The sequence below is a fragment of the Sciurus carolinensis genome, chromosome 11 (assembly GCF_902686445.1).
Source record: "Sciurus carolinensis chromosome 11, mSciCar1.2, whole genome shotgun sequence".
Taxonomy (NCBI): domain Eukaryota; kingdom Metazoa; phylum Chordata; class Mammalia; order Rodentia; family Sciuridae; genus Sciurus; species Sciurus carolinensis.
Window position 1 is genome coordinate 14,863,106 of NC_062223.1, and position 9,452 is coordinate 14,872,557.

Below are 9,452 nucleotides of genomic sequence, written 5' to 3' on the forward strand. Positions count from 1 at the left end.
TTATTTCACTTAGGATGATATTCTCTAACTTCATCCATTTACTAGCAAATGCCAGAATTTCGTATTCTTTAGAGTTGAGTAATAGTCTATCGTAAATATATATACCACATTTTCTTTATCTATTCATCTGTTGAAGGGCATCTAGGTTGGTTCCATATTTTAGCTATGGTGAATTGAGCTGCTATAAACATTGATGTGGCTGGGTCACTCTAGTAATGTTGATTTTAAATCCCTTGGGTGTAAACCAAGGAATGGGATAACTGGGTCAAATGGTGGTTCCATTCCAAGTTTTCTGAGGAATCTCCATACTGCTTTCCATAATGGTTACACCAATTTGCATTCCATTCTTAAGTGGATTTCTTTCTATTCATGCAAATGAATAACTAAAATAATCAGCTGATAAAGAGAAAAGGTTTGTTTGGCTCAGAGATTTGGAGATTTCAGTCTATGGTCGGTTTTCTGCATTACTGTTGAGCCTGGGGTAAGGTAGTACATCATGGCAGGAGCAGGTGGCAGAGGAATCCTGTTCACCTCACGGCCAGGAATGAGAGGAGGAGGAAGGGGTTGGGTTCCTAACAGGAACACAATGACCAGAATTCCTCCCAGTAGGCTCTACACCTTCAAGGTTTCACTACCTCTCAATTAATAATGCCTGGGGTTGGAGAAGAAATCTTTAACACATGGGCTTTTAGCAGGCATTTGAGATCCAAACTGTAGAACCCAGTATATTTCTAAACTGTTGAAGTGAGTTCATTATGAGTCTGTGAAGTTTTCAGAATGGCAAAGGCATAGATTAAGGACTGTGACATGCATACTATCTATCTTTCAGATTGATGACAGCCTGGTAATGAATTCAGTCATTGCCACAATAGCAAGGACGCACACAATCTATGCTGACTCTGAACGAGATGAGTATCACGAAAAGAAGGAACACATTCTGGCTCATCAAAGATCCCAGTGTTGCAGGCAAATGGATGAAATTGGAGAATATCATGCTAAGTGAGATAAGCCAATCTCAAAAAACTAAAGGACGAATGATCTCGCTGATAAGCGGATGAGGACATATAATGGGGGGTGGGAGGGGTTAGCGTTAGGGTTAGGGTTAGGTTTAGGGATAAGGAGGGTGGTAAGAATGGAGGAAGGAAGGACTGTATAGAGGGAAAAGAGGGGTGGGAGGGGTGGGGGGAAGGGAAAAAATAACATAATGAATCAAACAACATTACCCTATGTAAATTTATGATTATACAAATGGTATGCCTTGACTCCATGTACAAACAGAGAAACAACATGTATCCCATTTGTTTACAATAAAAAAAAAGAAAGAAAAAAATGCTAAAAAAAAAAGATCCCAGCATTGCAGTAAGTGTTCATTCTTAAGATGAGGCCACTTTTAAAACTCGTGTGTGTGTGTGTGTGTGTGTGTGTGTGTGTGTGTGTGTTTATCATGGAGTTGAATGCCAGAGAGAATAGTGGAGACATCCATCGTATCAGGATATCTCGAATCCCACATGGTTAGATGAATTTTTAGGACACACATGATGGTTTTTGTTTTTTGAGGTGTTTGATTGTAGGTGAGATGGGGAGGAATTCCCTTATTTTGCTACATGGAAGAAATCATACGGAATGAAAGTCAGAGAGAGCTGAGATTTGTTTCAACTTCCAATAATGTCTCGTCTCACCTCTTTTGCTTTGCTTCCTGTCTGGCAGGGGTTCCACGACTGCAACTCTGGTCATCGCTGGAAGCCCACATCGCTTTGGCTCTCTCCATATTTGGGTGGGCGCTGAGCGTTATGGAGTCTTCTTGGTTTCTTGGCTCTTTCTCTTCTCTTTCTTTTCTTTTTTTTTTTTTTTTTTTGTTTTTGTTTTTTTTTTTTTTTTTTTTTTTTTTTTTGCCAGTACTATTCCATGATATTTCTTTGAGGAAAGTCTAATTTTCTGATTCCTTTCGAGTTGACCTCATGCCTGCAGTTTCCTTTCCTGAACACATTCTCATGGGGTGAACTTCCAATGGACTTCAGCTCCGCGACACTCCCCACACTCTGCCATTGCATTCCACCTGTTCTTCACCCGGCAAAACTAAGGCAGAGAGAGTAAGTACATCCTTGGACTTGTCCCATCTTCATTGCTTAGGATCGCAGATACTGAAAAAGTGCAAAATAAAACTTTTCTTCCCTTCTGATGTTAATTATGAATTTGATTTCCAATCTTCCATGTACTTCACTATAGAAGGTGTCCAGGACATGGTGCCTTTTTTAGTTTCTACATTTATAAATTCAATGAAATTGCAATGAACATTTCAAAAACCTTGCTAAACGTTTCTGAAACATTTTGGTAAAAGACCAGTCTTTGCAGGCATTCAGGCAGGCCCTGGAACTTTTCTTTGGAGCCTGTAGAACCCTGAACATTGTGAAATAGGCACAGCTCCACGCTGCTTTTCTAGCAATCCAGGAGAGAACGTAGAAGAATCTCCCCTTCTCTCACAGCTCTTTGAAAACACAGACAGCTTTCTGAAGAAGAATAAATATGTTTAAATAAGTTCCCATGCTTCAACCTGAACTCTTAGAGAACATTCTTTCTGACTTCAGAAAAAAGAAAGCTGGAGAGTGAGTCTGAATGTTACCCCTCTCCCTAAATGAATCTTGGACCTTAAATAGGATCCCTCATTCCTGAACAATAAATATCTGGTTGCCATCCATAATGGGAGATATGTATTCAGTTGGAAAATACATTTATATTGCAAAGAAAGAAAGTGGAATATGATGTTGGATTCTGACCAATGAAGGGTGTATGAGCATAAGCTAATCTCTCACAGTTCCATGTTATAATCAAGGATTTGCTTTTGAGTGATAGGATTAAATGAACGTCATTTTTATGCAGACAGTGACCGCCTCTGTGAGAAAATATATTACTACATTGATATTAAGCCCCCATTGAAATCATTTGATCTGAGAAAAAATGATTTCTGCCTTCTTGGATTTATAAATGTAAATAAATATCTGCTGCAAATCAATTTCTGAAGCTTCAAATAAAAAGGGATGATGGATAACAAAAAGTCACTGGGCTGGTAAAAAAAATACATAAAATACCTGTGCAGGAACCTCATAATTACCATGAAGGGAATTTCCTTATAAATAGTGAATAGATATAGCCCTGGTAGTTATCAGAATTCAATGGCTTTATTATGTTATATCAATTTGTACAGATAATATTAAAAAAATAAGAAAACATGCCTGAACCATGTTGCCAGTAAACACACTACATGTTTTCACTTAATTTGTCATATTTTACCTGATTCTAGCCTCAAATCTAATGAAATATTTCTCCCATCTCATTATAAGATGCACACTCAGTGGTTACTGGCAGGAGTGTTGTTTCTCTTGAATTCTTTCAAATCTCTGACGCATTTGCAATGATCAAAGGGATGGACTGTTGAAAAATCCAGCTTGTGTGGCATTGGAGAAAACTCTTTCACACATGAATTGTAAATTACAAAAGCAAAAACACATGGATGGAGATGAAAGTTTCTTAAGTGACAAGAAATTATAATATGGAATATGCATTATGTAGCTAAAATGTTTTGTACTAAATCGAATTGTTAATCACACAAATAGCCTAAAATTGTGTCAGTCAGAACAGGACTTCAAGCAAGGCCTTAATCTGAGTGCTTGTAGTTTACATCAGGTAGCACCATCCTGCTGGAGTCCCTGGGCTGAAGAAGGTGAGGCTCAGGAGGAGCAGAGCGTGGGAAAGGCCCTGGGTGAGGGCAGGCCCTCCCTTTAGCATGGCCTTGAGCAGGAGGAAGTGCAGTGAGGTCACCATCCTAGGGACCCATGCAAACCAGAAAGGACACACACTCCTCCGTCTGGGTGGTGAGATAAGCCACAGGAAGTGTGTGGCCACGTGGGACTCCCGGAGGGGCCTCCTCACAGAGCTCAGATCAGAACAGGCCACTCCTGGGGACAGTGAAGGAGCGTCCTCACAGCAGAGAGGATAACGGCTCTCCTGGGTGCACCCTGAGGAGATGGGAAGGTAGGCTGAGCCCAGCTTCAGCTGGCCCCGTGCTTGATCTCAGAAGACAGCCAATGCAAGGGGCATGACTGGCTGGACTTAGGGCCCCGTAAATGATCCCAGGAAACTGGTGTGCAAGAACCTGGTTGCCCAAGTTTGCCGCTGGTGAGGCGGCCAGGTTTCAGGCTTACAAACGGAGACCCTGCCTCAGTGCTGAGAATCAGGCAGCTCTTGGATGGTCTGAGCGGACCCCTGGGTGGGTATGGGAATGAGGACCTGGAAATGTCCATGCTCTTCCCTAAGCCAGAGGTGGGAATCAAAGCGTCCCCTGCTGCTGGCCTTTGCTATGGGTCAAGAAAGGTGTGGGAAAGCAGCCCGTGCTGAGCAGTGTTTCTCTCCTGGTGCCAACAGCAATGCCCGGGCTTCAGAGGCAGACGCGGCCAAAGCATCAGCCATCACCCTCCCCAGGGCTGAGCGCATCCTCCAGCCAGGCCAGCCTGGCCCTTGGGCCCTGCCCTCCCAGCAGCAGAAGGGTCTACTGCTCTTCCTGAAGGGGCAGCCTCAGGTCCTAGGGGTGAGTGTAAGCACAGTGATTGCAGAGTGAGGCCTCGGGGACAGGTTGCTCCTGCAGCACTACGTGAGCAAATGCTTTATATCAATGACGGCGTCCTGTGCTGGAAAAGGAAGAGGCTCAATGTGTAGATGGGCATGGCCCTGGGGGTGTGCCAATACTGGGATCTGAGAGGTGGGAAGGATTCGTGGGCAATGACCTTGGAGAAGTTCCCGCTGCTGAGAAACTGCACCTCCTCACAGAACCTGTCTTCCTTCCCAGGTGGCCCAGATCCTGACTGGGCTGATGATTCTATGCCTGGGGACGATGACTTATTTTATGCCACAACCCTATCGAGTCGGGGACCTTTTGTTCATTAATATAGGCTATCATGTCTGGGGATCCTGCTTTGTGAGTATTTGGCAATCATTTCACTCTTCCCAGCTTCTTCTAATGTAGGCAAATACCTTTAATCCTCCTCTTTGAGAATTTGAGTCTTTATGTTCAGGTCTCATGTTTAGGTTGAATGACCTGGTCTGTAATTTCAGCTGTGGGATGCTTGGGGATTTCTGTAGGAACAGGGGTGCTGATGCACACTCTGCGTGAATTCTCTCTCTTTGGTCAGTTCTTTACATCTGGAGTGCTGTCCATTGTTGCTGGCAGGAAAATGACCAAACGTCTGGTAAGTGTCTCTGTCCTGATGCCTAATGAGTCAGGGGATTGTTCAAACTTAAATTAAGGCACATAAAAATTGCTTTTTCTCCAGTGCAGGACCCTAGAATTGTTGTGAGAGGGTCTTTATGAACATTCTCTCCACGGCACTTGGGGCAAGAATGATCCATGTAGTCTGAGCTCTGTGACGTTCCATGATCAACCTGAAAGCTGTGTTAGAGCCCTAGGTCATCAAAGCTGCCCCTGAGCATGTGCTTCCTACTGCTTGTTCAGAGTAGTGAGGTCCCCAAGTAGATTCCAAACCCAGCTGAGCTGAGTGGAATAAGATTCAGCAACTTCTCAAAAATGGAAGAAGACAAGACGGAGTTTCCAACAATCTCTGTCTTTCATTCTTTTCCAGATCCAAGGCAGCCTTGGAATGAATACTGTGAGTGCCACCATTGCAGGGATTGGCTCATCTGTACTGATTTTTGATGAAATAAACATATTCACACCAATAAAATGGGTCCCCAGAAAATTATTTTTTTTGGAGTAAGTATTTCCCTTTCCAAAAAATATTTGGATAAACAAGTTTATAGTTAGGATTCTTTGTGAATTCTAATCATGTTGCTGACTAGGGTCATTGATTATAGATCCTGGACAATTTCCTGATGATTACTGAACTGTGGTCCTTGTACCTTGCCAGAAGTGTCAAGGGGTGAAATTAGCCCTTTGGCAATCATTCCTCTCCAACCACTCTGCCATTGCCGGGTTGGTCCGGGGGAAATTCTACCAGAACTCAGGTTCTCCAAGGAGCCTGTTCTCTAGGTTCCCAATGAGCTGAGGAGAAATAGGAAAACGGGAGCTTCAGGTGTTTCGCTATCTTCAGGATTGTAGCAACACACAGATTGACAGGCATGTGCGTGTCGGTTCATGTTGTTCCATGTTCCATGTTCTTCCATGCAGGAAGTTCAGGCATTGGTTACAGATTATCACAGGTCATAGACACAGTTATTTTCAAAGCCCAAATGAGTTTTCAAGACAAAAGCAACGACCAGCAAAAAACAGCCACAGAAGTCAGTGAGGGAACTTCTGCTCGAAGCTGATGTTCTTGAACCCAGGAAGGAGAGAGGAATCCTATGGTGTGCTTTCACGCTAATCATTCAGGGCATCGAATTGGGAGAAAGCTGAGGAATCCCTCCTGAGCAAAGGGCCTCCTGCTGAATGAGTCAAGGGAGAACCGGATGTGACATGTTGCCATCCACTGTGCCCAGTGTGTCCCCTCCTATGAACCACCTTCCTACCCTCAATAGCTGGTGGAGTTTCTCCTGCTGTTTTACAGGCATTGGTGACTGGAGTTCTCACCCTCTCTCTGCTTGAAGCCTGTATTGCTTCATCTCTGTCCATATTTGGGTGCAGGGTGGCTTGCTCTGTCAACCAGGTGAGTGCTCTGAGCCTTTACGGGGTTCTCTGTGCTCCCCCATGCTGTGTGTGTGTGTGTGTGTGTGCGTGCGTGTGTGTGTGTGTCCTCCACTCCAATCATGGGAAAGAACAGGAAGGAGAGAAGGAACGTGTTGTTCTTACCATTGAAGAACAGCCATTCCAACACTGAGCAGGTGGTCATGCCCAGCCAAAGAAGTTTCCCCAGACCCTGAAGAGTCTCCTTTTCCTTTGTTCCTGGGGATCATCGCTGGTGTTATGAAAGGTCTAAGGTTGGGAGGCTTAGAGCAAGGTTCCAGCTTAGGCCCTCAGTATTGTGGGGCCCAGGGAGGGTGCTCAGTGCCGTCGCTTTTCCCAGGAGGAGTGGGCCTCCTTCTTCCCTCCTAAACTCCCGACTGCAGGACCCTAAGGGTGGTGGTCTTCCACAGGTCGTGGTCTACTCACCAAACAATGACCAAGTGCTCCCAGAGGTCTCTGCAGAGCACATCTATGACGAAGTGGCATTTTGGTAGCTCCAAGTTGCTGTGAAATTCCTGGTTGGCTCATTCTGCTTTCATTGAGTGAGTATTTAGCCCCAGTGACCAAGCCTGAGAGGAACTCTATCTGATGGTCCTGGGGTTTACACCGGGGAATCCTGCTGGAGAAAACAGCACCATAAAGACTATTCGTTTTACAATTCAGATTATTTTTTCCACCATTCTATCCCCAAATTTCTCAAGGAACCAGGATCTGAAGTGTCATTTAACATCTGCCAAACTGTGAAACAGAAATAAGTTGCTATTTGTTTAAGGTTATTTTCACATCAGCCCACATCACACCAAACATTTTACAGCAGAAAATGAAATCATGTTAATCCATGGTCACTACTTTTTTTTAGGTGCTGCTCTTTCACTGAGTTTGAAGTCATTTCTATTGCCAAGAAACTCTCAATTGGGATCTGCCACAATATAGCATATTTTTTTCTTTTTCTAAATAATGCCCTTAAATAAAGGCAGTGTGATATTCAGAATAATAGTCCTACTAAGATGTTTACACCCTGATCCTCAGTCTTTGAATAGGTCACATGGCAAATGTTATTCAATGGTTGAAGAAAGAGTTAAGATGGTTAATCTTCTACCTTTGAAAGAGTGCAGTCATCCTGCATTATCTCTGGGACCCAATAAAATCACATGAGTCTTTAAAAGCAGAGACTCTCTCCAGGTTGTGGTCCTAGGGGATAATGTGACAATGGGAAAATAGTCAAAGACCAATCAGAAGACCCAACCCACCTCTGCTGGCTTGGAAGAAGCCAGGAGCCAAGAACTGTGGTCCACTTCCAGGAGCTGGGAAGGTGAGGATTGGTTTCTCCCTTAGAGCCTTCCAGAAGGAACACGGTTCTTCCAGCCTCGCTGACTTTTCAAACAAACTGTTTAACAAGTTCTATTGGGTATGTTGAAGGTGCACAGTGTGATGTTTTAAAAATACCTCTGTGTAGTAGATGTTACTATAGTCAAGCAAATTAACCTATCCATCACCTTGTGTAGTTATCCTTTCTGTTGCAATAAAGATTAAAAGAAAAACTGTCAAAACAACTATAACTACCATAATTGGTTAAGGGATACACAGAATAAAAAGATGTAAATTGTGACACCTTTCTTAGTCCAGAGAAACCCTTGTCAGGTATATGATCTATGGAACTCTATGATAATAAATTAGTGTTGCTTCAAGCTAATAAGCATGTGGTAATCTGTTATAGCAACAATAGAAAACTAATGCAGAAAATGGAAAATTAAAGGCCAATCTCACACCTGAGTATAGATGTAAGATTTTGAAAATAGCTTATGAAATAAAATAGGATGATGTATGGAATTTTAAAAAGACAAGGATAGACCAAATTGAACTCATCCCAGATATTTAAATGTATATTAACATTAGAAAATCTTTATGTGACATTTATCATAGAAACAGATTCTTAAAAAATAGTAGAATAATCTGAATAGATGCAGGCAGAAGAGTATTTTGTTAAGAAAAACAAACATTCCCAATTTTAAAGGCAACTCTTTTTTTTTTATTTATTTTTATTGTAAACAAATGGGATACATGTTGTTTCTCTGTTTGTACATGGAGTCAAGGCATACCATTTGTGTAATCATAAATTTATATAGGGTAATGCTGTTTGATTCATTCTGTTATTTTTTTCCTTCCCCCCCACCCCTCCCATCCCTCTTTTCCCTCTATACAGTCCTTCCTTCCTCCATTCTTGCCACCCTCCTTAACCCTAACCCTAAACCTAACCCTAACCCTAACGCTAACCCCTCTCTCCCCCCATTATATGTCATCATCCGCTTATCAGCGAGATCATTCGTCCTTTGGTTTTTTGAGATTGGCTTATCTCACTTAGCATGATATTCTCCAATTTCATCCATTTGCCTGAAAAATGCCATAATTTTATCATTCTTTTTGGTGGAGTAATATTCCATTGTATATATATATGCCACAGTTTCTTTATCCATTCATCAATTGAAGGACATCTAGGTTGGTTCCACAATCTGGCTATGGTGAATTGAGCAGCAATGAACATGGATGTGGCTGTATCTCTGTAGTATGCTGATTTTAAGTCCTTTGGGTACAGACCAAGGAGTGGGATAGCTGGGTCAAATGGTGGTTCCATTCCAAGCTTTCTGAGGAATCTCCATACTGCTTTCCAGAGTGGCTGCACTAATTTGCAGCCCCACCAGCAATGTATGAGTGTACCTTTTTCCCCACATCCTCTCCAACACCTATTGTTGCTTGTGTTCTTGATAATCGCCATTCTAATTGGGTT

At 42.7% G+C, this 9,452-nt stretch overlaps 1 long non-coding RNA gene across 1 annotated transcript; it reads left to right on the top strand.

Annotated features, from left to right (window-relative positions):
- Window positions 1-3,889: 3,889 nt before the first annotated feature.
- Window positions 3,890-8,346, top strand: LOC124960129 (uncharacterized). The gene is made up of 7 exons (XR_007104037.1): window positions 3,890-4,029; window positions 4,420-4,969; window positions 5,184-5,240; window positions 5,631-5,761; window positions 6,552-6,650; window positions 7,078-7,209; window positions 7,527-8,346. It is a non-coding gene; the product is annotated as an uncharacterized LOC124960129 (long non-coding RNA).
- Window positions 8,347-9,452: the final 1,106 nt, after the last annotated feature.